Below are 9,971 nucleotides of genomic sequence, written 5' to 3'. Positions count from 1 at the left end.
AAGGGACTGCAAACATGGAGACAGGATGGTCTTTTGCTAAGTTCCCCCACCTGGAAGATGCAGATCCAAATGCAACAGCTTTTTTTCTGGAAAAAGTAAAAGCAGCAGGGAACTCACTCCAGTGGCTGAACTTCATATTTTATGCTTGGATTATATTTTTTTTTCCCCAGGTTTGAGAGTTACTGCAGCTGTAATATCATTCCTGAAACAACCCTCTGCCAGCTGGGATGAACTACTGGGATGCACTAATGGGATGCACTACTCAGTAAAGGTGAAATTTCTCCCTCAGTAAGTCTCTGACTCACTTTGTGAGTACCTGCTCAGAGAAACTGTGGCTGCCCCATTCCTGGAAGAGTCCAAGGCCAGGTTGGATGAAACTTGGAGTAACCTGTGGTAGTGGAAGGTGTCCCTGCCCATGGCAGTGGGTTGAACTGGATAATCTTTAAGGTCTCTTCCCACCCAAACTATTAAAGGATTCTTTTACTTTATCCTTTCTCTCCTTGATGCTCAGGGCAGGGTTCACCTCGCTCTACAGACAGGTCCAGTTTATGGGCATGGGCAGCCAGGGCACCTGCAGGTGTCCCCAGGTGAACTTCCTGTTAAACACCAGTTCCAGGGAGCAGGGGTGACTCACCTGTCCTTACACAGGTAGCAAGTGCCACTTGAGGTGCTCTCTGGCTCCTGAGCTGCCACATGCAGGGGGCAAACCCATCCTGTCCGTGGAGTTTGGGCAAATATTCAGGAGAGTCTGCTGTGCATGACAAAACAGCTGCCACTTGCACATGTGGCACCAATTTAACCTAAATTCATTCATCCCTGCTAAACTGAATTGCAGCTTTTGCTGCTGAGGGGAGTCCAGAATGGAAGGGAGGTGGGAGGGCTGCAGTTGTTTATGGATGCAAGGAAGTGATGGAAAGATGGATGGATGTCCAAGGGCTGCAGGGATTTGTGTAGACCTGAGGTTACACGTGCCCTCACATCTGGTAAGGAAGAGGATTGCTTTGCTCCTTCCCTGCTGTGTCCACCTGTGATTGGGTGGCTCCAGCAGGGTGACAGGGTCTCCAGGAAGGTGTGGTGAAGCTTCAGTTCATCACCCATCAACATTCACCCAGCATTTCCCAAACTGGGAGACAATTCCTTGGTCTTTAGATGAGACTTCCACTGTCTTTATAGTGGCCTTTGTCTCTTCCACTTCATTGCCACAGGACAGTTGTGCACTCACAGAATATCCTGAGCTGGAAGGGACCCACAAGGATCATCCAGTCAACCTCCTGGCCTCCCAACTCCAACAATCCCACCCTGAGCATCCCTGAGAGCATTGTCCAAATGCTCCTGGAGCTCTGGCAGCCTTGGGAATGTCACCATTCCCTGGGGAGCTGTTCCAGTGCCCAACACCCTCTGGGGGAAGAACTTTTCCCTGATATCCAGCCTGACCCTCCCTGGCACAGCTCCAGCCATTCCCTGGGTCCTGTCCCTGGTCACCAAAGAGCAGAGGACAGTGTCCAGTTCTGCTGAGTGAATTACTTCTACTTCATCAGGGATGAAGAAAATTAGTGAGTCTGACTCTTCAAAAAATTGGTGTTCTGGATTCCCTGAGCTTAGCAAAGGCCCTGTGCTATCCATCTCTCCTGGGATTTCAGTGCTGCAAACCTTTAGAGCAGTTAATTCCCAAAAGGAATAGTTTGCCACCACCTACCCCTAGATGCTCTGGTGTCTCTTTATTCCCATCAGTCCAGTCCTCACCACATACAAATTTCTCCACTTCAGGACATGTTTGGAGCTGCCTGATTCTCAGCAGTGATGATCACTGAGGAGCTTACTCACCCCTAAACCCTGCTGGGATTCACCAGCTGAGCGTGTCCCTACCTGCTTAGCTTTGGGGATTGATCCAGAGGGTGCACACAGAAGGTGCCAGCTCATTCCTTGCACAAATTTGTGCAGCAGGAGGGAGGAACCTCTTGCCTTTTGAGCAGTTAGACCCTCTCTCCTCCCTGCCAGGATGCCCTTGTTGAAATAGCTCCATATGGAGCTTGAACCTGTATTTTCTGTGCTATAGCAAAGGGCACTAGTCCATAGGTACTCTGCACTGGTTCTCTGTCATCAGATTGTCCAATGGTGCATGGCAAGGATTGGATATTCCAGAAGTTAGGGCATTGCCATGGAAGATCATGTTCTCCCCATGGATAAGTTATGCCAAGCAAAACACCTTCCAGATGGGACATCTTGAGACCACTCAAGAGTTCAGCTCCCTGCTTATACCCCTGACTGAAAGACACTGGTGGGACTTGAGAAAACATTTCTGTGTCTGTTTTTGCTGGCTGTGCATGGCATAGCCTGCTCTGAAAACATTGACCAGATCTTTAGAAGGGATATTGGGGAAAAATATCTTCCATCTGAGGGTGGTGAGAAGCTTGGGGTGCCCAGAGAAGCTGTGGCTGATCCATCCCTGGAAATGTCCAAGGCCAGGTTGGACACGTGAGAAACCTGGGGTAGTGGAAGGTGTCCCTTCTCATGGAACAAGATGAGCTGTAAGGTTCCTTCAAACCCAAACAATTCCATGATTCTATGATGCTCAAGGCCTATGAATATGTTAACTGGAGAAATACCAGCCTGTAGGTGTTCCTGATAACATGCAGGCAGTGGTGTTGTTTCCTCTCCAGGTTTGTATATCCATGCCAGAGCAAAATGGATCTTCCTCTCCCTGTGGATCAGCCCCACAAATCAATAAGACTCTTTTAGGACACCCAGCTCATGGAGTTGTCTCTTGTGATCCTGAGGGTCAGGAAATTGTATAAGTCTTCCCATCTTAGCACCAACTGCAGATGTAATTAGCATAGATTTGAATTCCAATTCATGATTGTTTATGAAACTAATACAAATCCACCCTTTCATTCTCCACGAGCTGGTCTGCTCCAAAAACTGTGGCAAAAACCAAGGGCGGGATTGTTCAAACCACTCTTGATTTGGAAAAAGAGACTCAGACTCCTGTGCTTGCTGATGTTTCCACAACTCTGAGGATGGATGCTCTGCTCCTCTCATTATCTTCCATGGCTGTGGGTTGTGGGTTCTCCCAGCTGCCCTTGGTGCCTTCCCTGCCTCCCTGAGAGAGAACAGCCCCGAGCCCAAGAGGGACACTGGATTCCTGTCATATTCCTGGGAAAAGGTCAGTGTCTGCCAGGATCACCAGACAGGAAGAGATAGGGAGGAGTGACAGGAAGGTGAGAGAAGGGAGGGGGACAGGGGGCTCATTTTTTTCCCCATCCTCAGTCCTTCCTCTCCAGCAGAGCCCTCCCACACGTGATGTGAATCCAGGGTGTGGCCAGAGATGCACAATCCTCTTTCCTTGCTCAGGGATGTCACAGGAAGGTGAAACCTGATGAGATTAGATGTGGTCCCTTGCTGGGACAGGCTGACAGCTCCAAAAGACATCTGATGTAACCAAATCCTTGCAGCGTGGGCAGTGGTGAGATAAGAAACATCTCTCACATGTGAGAGGTGCAATTTGCTCCTCAGGTCTCCTTCCCTCACAGCACACATTGCAGTGGTGGGCTGATATTGCCAGAGCCCTCACTAGATTGGTCTCATTCCTTAAGTTTTCTTCTTTATGAAGTGCATCCCCAGGGCTGAAAACTAAAGTTACTACATCACTGCTCAGAAAGCTGAATTACTACACTAGTTACTTCCAAAGTTTTACTCTTGATGTGAATTTGTGTTCTTGGGATGGAATTTTCAGCTGTGCAATGTGGTGCCAGGTCTAATGAAACATTTCTTACCTCTGGGACAAGCATTATGGCTCTGTCCCCAGGTTACTCCTTAGTGTCCCTCTGTTCCATGCCCATGTGTCAGAACTGGATGATCTTTAAGATCCCTTCCAACAATTCTATGATCCTATGGATCTATTTTTGCTCTCCAAGTTTCTTGGGAAGCCAAGTGAAATAAAGCATGTTAAGACTGATGGGTGTTTGCCTTCAAGGTTAGGTTTGGGACAAGGTGGGAGACTGGGAAGAGATTGGCCATAAAATATAAATTGGATTATCAGAAAAAACAGGGATATTTTTTATTAACAGCAAACCTTTCATTCTTTAAATAATTTCAGATTTTAATATGAAATCCATGTTCCCTTTCTGCTCCATCACCTGACTGGGTTTAGCAGCCCAAACCGCCCAACAGGTCTGATGTCACCATAAAGATCAAGGCAAGATTAAAACTCCCCAAATACACCTTAGCTGGTGCAGGGGTCAGCAAGGTGAATGTGCAGCCCACAAGGTGAGAGAACAGAAGGGCTCTGTCCTTCCTCAAGGACAACTTGATGCATTATCCTGCCCAGAGCAGAGCATTATCTTGCCCCTGGATCCCTGGAATGTCCAAGGTCAGGCTGAGTGGGACTTGGAGCAACCTGGGATAAAGTGTCCCTGCCCATGGCAGGGGGTGGCACTGGATGAGCTTTTAGGTTCCTCCCAGCCCAAAGCATTCTGTGACTCTGTGAATTCCTGCAGGGATTGCAGCACTGGGCTGTGCCTGCCCTCCCTGAGGTTTGATGAATCAGGTGTCTGATGCAAGGAGGGACAGCCAGGGAGGGACTGAAGCCCAGGACAGACTGAGGGAGAGCCAAACCTGGCTGCATTCCTTGCCTGCTCCTGACTCCTTGAGGAGGGTGAGTCCTCCTGCTCAAGAGCAGAAGTTGTTTCCTTGTACTTCAGTAGAGTTCCTGCTCTGGATAACGTGGGAAGAAACTGATACTTGAAAAAGAAACACAGAAATTTGAATACTTAACAACCCACAAATCATTCTTCAAATGTTTTGGTGCACAACAAAGAGTTTTTTTGCTGAGACTTACCCATGCCACTCATGAAACTTCACATGGAATTAGCCTTTAGTGGCTGAGGTTGCTGTGATGGAGAGGATGCTTTGGGATAGCAGTGGGAAGGATGGTGTTGGGTGAGCCTGAGTCCTACAGCCTTCTCTGCAAGGGGATCAGGAGTACCAGAGCAGGAGCCAAAGTAAGCACTGCCCCAAGGCTGGACTGCCCCTGGGAGCAGGGAGAGCTCCCAGGTCAGGCCTGGTGCAGAGGGAGGATTTCTGTGCTGGAATAGACTAATGAGGCACCACAGGGAAGCGTTTCCATCCACTTAGGAGGCACTGTCCTGACCTTGCTCCTACACCCACTCCCTCTCTGTCACAGGCCTGAAACAGCCTGGCTCAGCTCTATTAGAACTGGAAAATGAGCCCCAGCACCATCCTTTATGCAAGAGCTGAAAGGTTAATACATGTCACGTCTGTCGGCCAGGACTCTGCAATAGGCAGGGCTCTTTTCACTGAGGGAAAAAAAAGAAACCCACCAGCCTGTCACAGCCTGACCTTTCCACCCTCACACTCCAGCCCCACTTTCACACCACAGGGCTGAGAATAAACACATCCTTTTCCAAGCAGGGCTGGATCCTCTCAGCTGCAGCAAAATGTGATTCCTTGCAAACGGTGCAGGTGGCTCTTAGGTAGGGGTTTTCCTGTGGATTGCAGGGATAAGCAAGCATCAAGCTCCTGGAATTAGAAAGGTCAGCAGGGATGTTTCCTGTTGGAGCTGCACAAACCCTGGTGCTCAGATCAGAGGGCAGGGAGTTAAAATTAGAAGTGGCCACGGGGTTATGGAGGTTGCTCCTTGAGCCTGACAAGGTCATGGGGTCTGTGGCTGGGGGGCATGAGAAAATAAATATCTCCAGGATTCATATTTTCTAGAGGATCACAGAAAATACCTTCTCTTCTGCCTTTAGCAGGAGGTTTGGAATATCAGGAATTCATCCCTAAATAATCCCTCCCTTTCCCTGGCATGTAGAGGGTGTGTAAACACCTAGCTGACCACACCAAAAAGGTAAGGACTGGAATAATTAGGGAATCCCCAGCTGAGTCACCTCCTAGAAAGGCTGTGTTGGACGGACACAGCTCAGGAGATGTCTTGGCATTTTTTCTGGGATGTAAAAGACTGGGTCATTCACCATTTAGAAGTGCAGAATGAGCCCCTCTCTCTGCTGAGTTTATCCTGGGAAAAAAAATTCAGCAAAAGCTGAGCAGCTCCAACAGAAGAGATGGCGAGAGATCCCACAGCCCCCGGCAGCCTGTGTTTGTTTCAAGCCTTCTTTAGACACCCTTTCCCAACTGTTTGACTCAAGGTATCCCAGCTGGAGCAGGGCAAAGTGCAGGGACTGAGTGTGGCCAAGGATGTAATGCACAGCCAGAGTTTAAACCAGTTTTGTGCATTTTTTATCCCATGTCCAAATAACTCTTCCTGCATCCTTGAGGAAGTGCCTCCCTGGAGGAGCAGTGGGACTGATGGATTTACCCCCAGGAAAGGAGTGTCATACTCATGGAGCAAAAGACTGCACCTCCCAAATGCCTGGAGCTTGATGTGTGCAGGGATTTGAGTGCTCCCATCTCATCCAGGTGGAGCACTGATTCCTGCACTTTGCCAAGGAAACATCAAGCCCTGCAGTGCAAAGTTTTCCACCTTCCAATTAAGAAAAGAGGGAGCTTGCAGGGCACATCTACAACCAGCTTGGAAACTATCCCTGCCCTCCAGAGCAAAACCCACTGGAGGAGCCTGAGGTCCAGAAATAAGCACAAACCACCCTTTCCTGTCAGGCATCTGGGATTTCAAGTGGCTGGAGCTAAATATGGCACTATGTCAACAAGGAGCCACCAGGAAAGGGGGATTATTGCTCTCATTAGTGAGAGGAGTCTGCTCGCACACATCTGCAAAGAACTCAGCTTTGGGAAGCACATTTCCTTCATTTCCGTGGTTTGCACTTGAATCTTCACCACGCTCCTCCTCATCTTTCACTGGATATTTCCCATTCCAAAAACCAAGCAGACAAACAAAAACGAGGTAGATCAAGAAGCAATTTGTCTGGCTGGTAAAGAAACAAAAACAGCCACCCCAAAGGCAGGCAGAGGATCACAGGAAAGCACGAAGTACGGCTGTGCAAGTCTCACGTCGCCTCTGCTCCCTCCTCCTCCTCCTCCTCAGCCCTGCTGAAAGACAGCAGCTGTAATTTGTTCCAGGTGGTGACAGGAGTGATCTTCCCAGCTCCTCTGAACGTGACAGCCCTGGAGCTGGCTGGGAACACGTGTTCCCGTGCTGTCAGAGGGAGAGGGGAAGCTGCAAGACCCAACAGGCGCCGGAGTCACAGCAGCCAAGGGGAAATGCAAACATTGGGAGCCGAGCAAACTCGAGGGATGTGGCTGCGAAGGTTCCTTTCCAGCTGCTTGCTTCCTCCTCTGGGCCATCCTGGGTGAGACTAGTGGAGGAAGGAGACACCTCCTTTGGCAGCATCTCTCTCTACATCCCCACTGGCTGCTCCCCAGCCCCTCTGAGTGGGGATTTTGGTGAGCAGAGCTCACTCTGCCCTGGCTGTGACTGGTATATGTGTGAGTCACTGCCCAGACACGGTGACAAACACAGATATGAGTGGGACAGGTCTGCTGGGCAGGAACTTGGGTGATTTCGGTTTTCATGGTTTGACAGCTGCATTTTTGTGTCCCTTTTAGTTTCTTTCTCCTTGCCCGTGCTGCAGGTGAGGAACTGACTGATTCAGCATGAGTAGGGTGTGGCATTGACTGTGTAAGCAGCTTTAAAGTGATCAAAGTCAGCAGCTTCAGGAGAAATCCTGGGAAATGTTTGCCCTTTCCCTAACCTGTTAAGTTCCAGCAGTGGCTTTTCGCAATAGCACAGAGAGGCAATCACAGAATCCCAGAATTGTTTGGGTTGGAAGGGGTGTTAAACAGCATCCAGTTCCACTCCCCGCCATGGGCAGGGACACCTTCCACTATCCCAGGTTGCTCCACGCTCTGTTGGCCTTGGACACTTCCAGAGATCCAGGGGCAGCCACAGCTTCTCTGGGCAACCTGTGCCAGGGCCTCCCCACCCTCACAGGCAGATTTTTTTCCTAATATCCTACCTAAACTCTTTCAGTTTGAAGTCATTCTCTTTGTGATCTTGGAGCCAAAAATACCCCAAACTTTTAAAACCTCCATGGGATGACTGGCTTGAGCTGTTGCCTGACAGCCTGAAAGTCATCAACTTAAGATTCTTTAGTGTAGCTACAGTGAGATCAGCTCTTCCCATATGAGACATTTTGGAAGGGGCTGCCCAGGGAAGTGGTGGGGTCCCCACCACTCCTGGAGGTGTCCAAGGAACGACTGGACGTGGCACTCAGTGCTCTGGTCTGGGTGACAAGGTGGAGGTCAGTCACAGGTTGGACTCGATGGTCTGGGAGGTCTTTTAGAACCTAATAATTCTGTGATGGTGTGATTTTCATCTGAGGAAGTTGTCTAGGCTCCCTGTGCACTCTGCAGGTAGAAATGTGCCTGCTGGCAGTGTAGTCCCCCTCCTCCTAAGGGAGCTGCAGGTGAATCACAGTCTTTGCCCCTCTCTCCCTGCTGGTTATGATGGGAGTCTGGATGTCTCAGGGAGAGACATTTCACCAGGAATGTTTAGAGTTCACTCAACATGCACCACTTCAAGTCTATTCCTCATGTCAGGATCAGAGCTGTGACTACCAGGCTCAGTTCTTTTTGGAATCCTGCATGGGCTGATGTGTCACAAAGCTGATTATGAAACCTGAAATGTTCTATACATGATGTAGAACCTGGGGACGTGGTTTAGTGGTGGGTTTGGCAGTGCTAGGTTAACAGCTGGACTTGATGGTCTTTTTGTGTGAAAATTGAAAGAGGGGAGATTTAGGTTGGATGTGGGGAAGAATTCCTTCCCTGTGAGGGTGGTGAGCCCCTGGCACAGGTTGCCCAGAGAAGCTGTGGCTGCCCCACCCCTGGGAGTGTCCAGGGTTGGACAGGGCTTGGAGAAATCTGGGATAGTAGAAGATGTCCCTGTCCACAGCAGGAGGCTGGAACTGGATGATGCTTGAGGTCCTTCCAACCCAAACCATTCTGTGGTTCCATGAGGCTCAGAGATAGGGTTGTCCTTCTTTTGAAGGTTATTTTAACTTCACAATCTAGAGGATGGTGCTGTTGTCCCTGGATGATCTCCCTGGAGGCACTGTCATCCTTTTGGGAACAACTCAGCTGAGATCCAGCTCTCCACTGGCTTCTCCCAAACTCCCCTATTCCTCAGAGACCCAAAATTAGGTGTTTGCCTCTGGAGCTGAACCCAGTTCTTTATTTGAGTGAATTGAATCTTATCTCTGGCTGTGAGTTTAAGAAATGAAAACCACAGGAATTATTTAATTTGGAATACTGATTATTTAAGCATTTTTGCATACATCTTCACAAACCCAACACAACACTACACACATACTTTTTCTCCATACAGTTTAAGGCATTTTGTTTTCAACCCCTCTCTTTTATTCTCCCTGCAAATTTTTGATAAAATGAACTGCGTTCCTAAGAGTTTTACACAAGTATTCACCTGAGGTATGGCCAAACTTCTCCTGGCATTAGTTGGGCATTCATTCAGAAATGTTTATATTTCCCCAGAGGAAGGGGAAAAGAAAAAAAAAATTACAATCTGGTAAAAAACATTTGCTAAATGAAGTTTGCAGTTCTATTGTGGTTTGTAAAGTCCAAGCTCTCCAATAAATGCTTCAGCCTCTTCCAGCTGTTTGCTGCAGCACGAATGCCCAAAGCTTTTCCACATTAAAGAGAAAATTAGTTTCAATTTTGTGTGCAAGGATGGGGCATTGAGCCATTGCAAATCCCGTTAGCTCCAGAACAGGGCCCCATGCAAAATTGTCTGAGGGATCCCAGCTGGTTGTAAAGTGCTTCAATACCATCATTGGCATAGAAAAGGATGTCACAAGGGATTGGATCTATCCCTACTTTGGTCCCTAATATTGAGTTCAACCACTTCTCAGAGACTCAGCAGGGTGAATTAACTCATCTCTTTTATCTACCACTACAGTGATGAGCACAATACAAAGAGATGGGGTCTGGAAGAGTATCTACTGGAAAGACCTTTCTCCATG

Source organism: Serinus canaria, chromosome 3, assembly GCF_022539315.1.
Source record: "Serinus canaria isolate serCan28SL12 chromosome 3, serCan2020, whole genome shotgun sequence".
NCBI lineage: Eukaryota > Metazoa > Chordata > Aves > Passeriformes > Fringillidae > Serinus > Serinus canaria.
The sequence above is the reverse complement of the archived record's forward strand: the minus strand, read 5'-3'. Positions refer to the sequence as shown.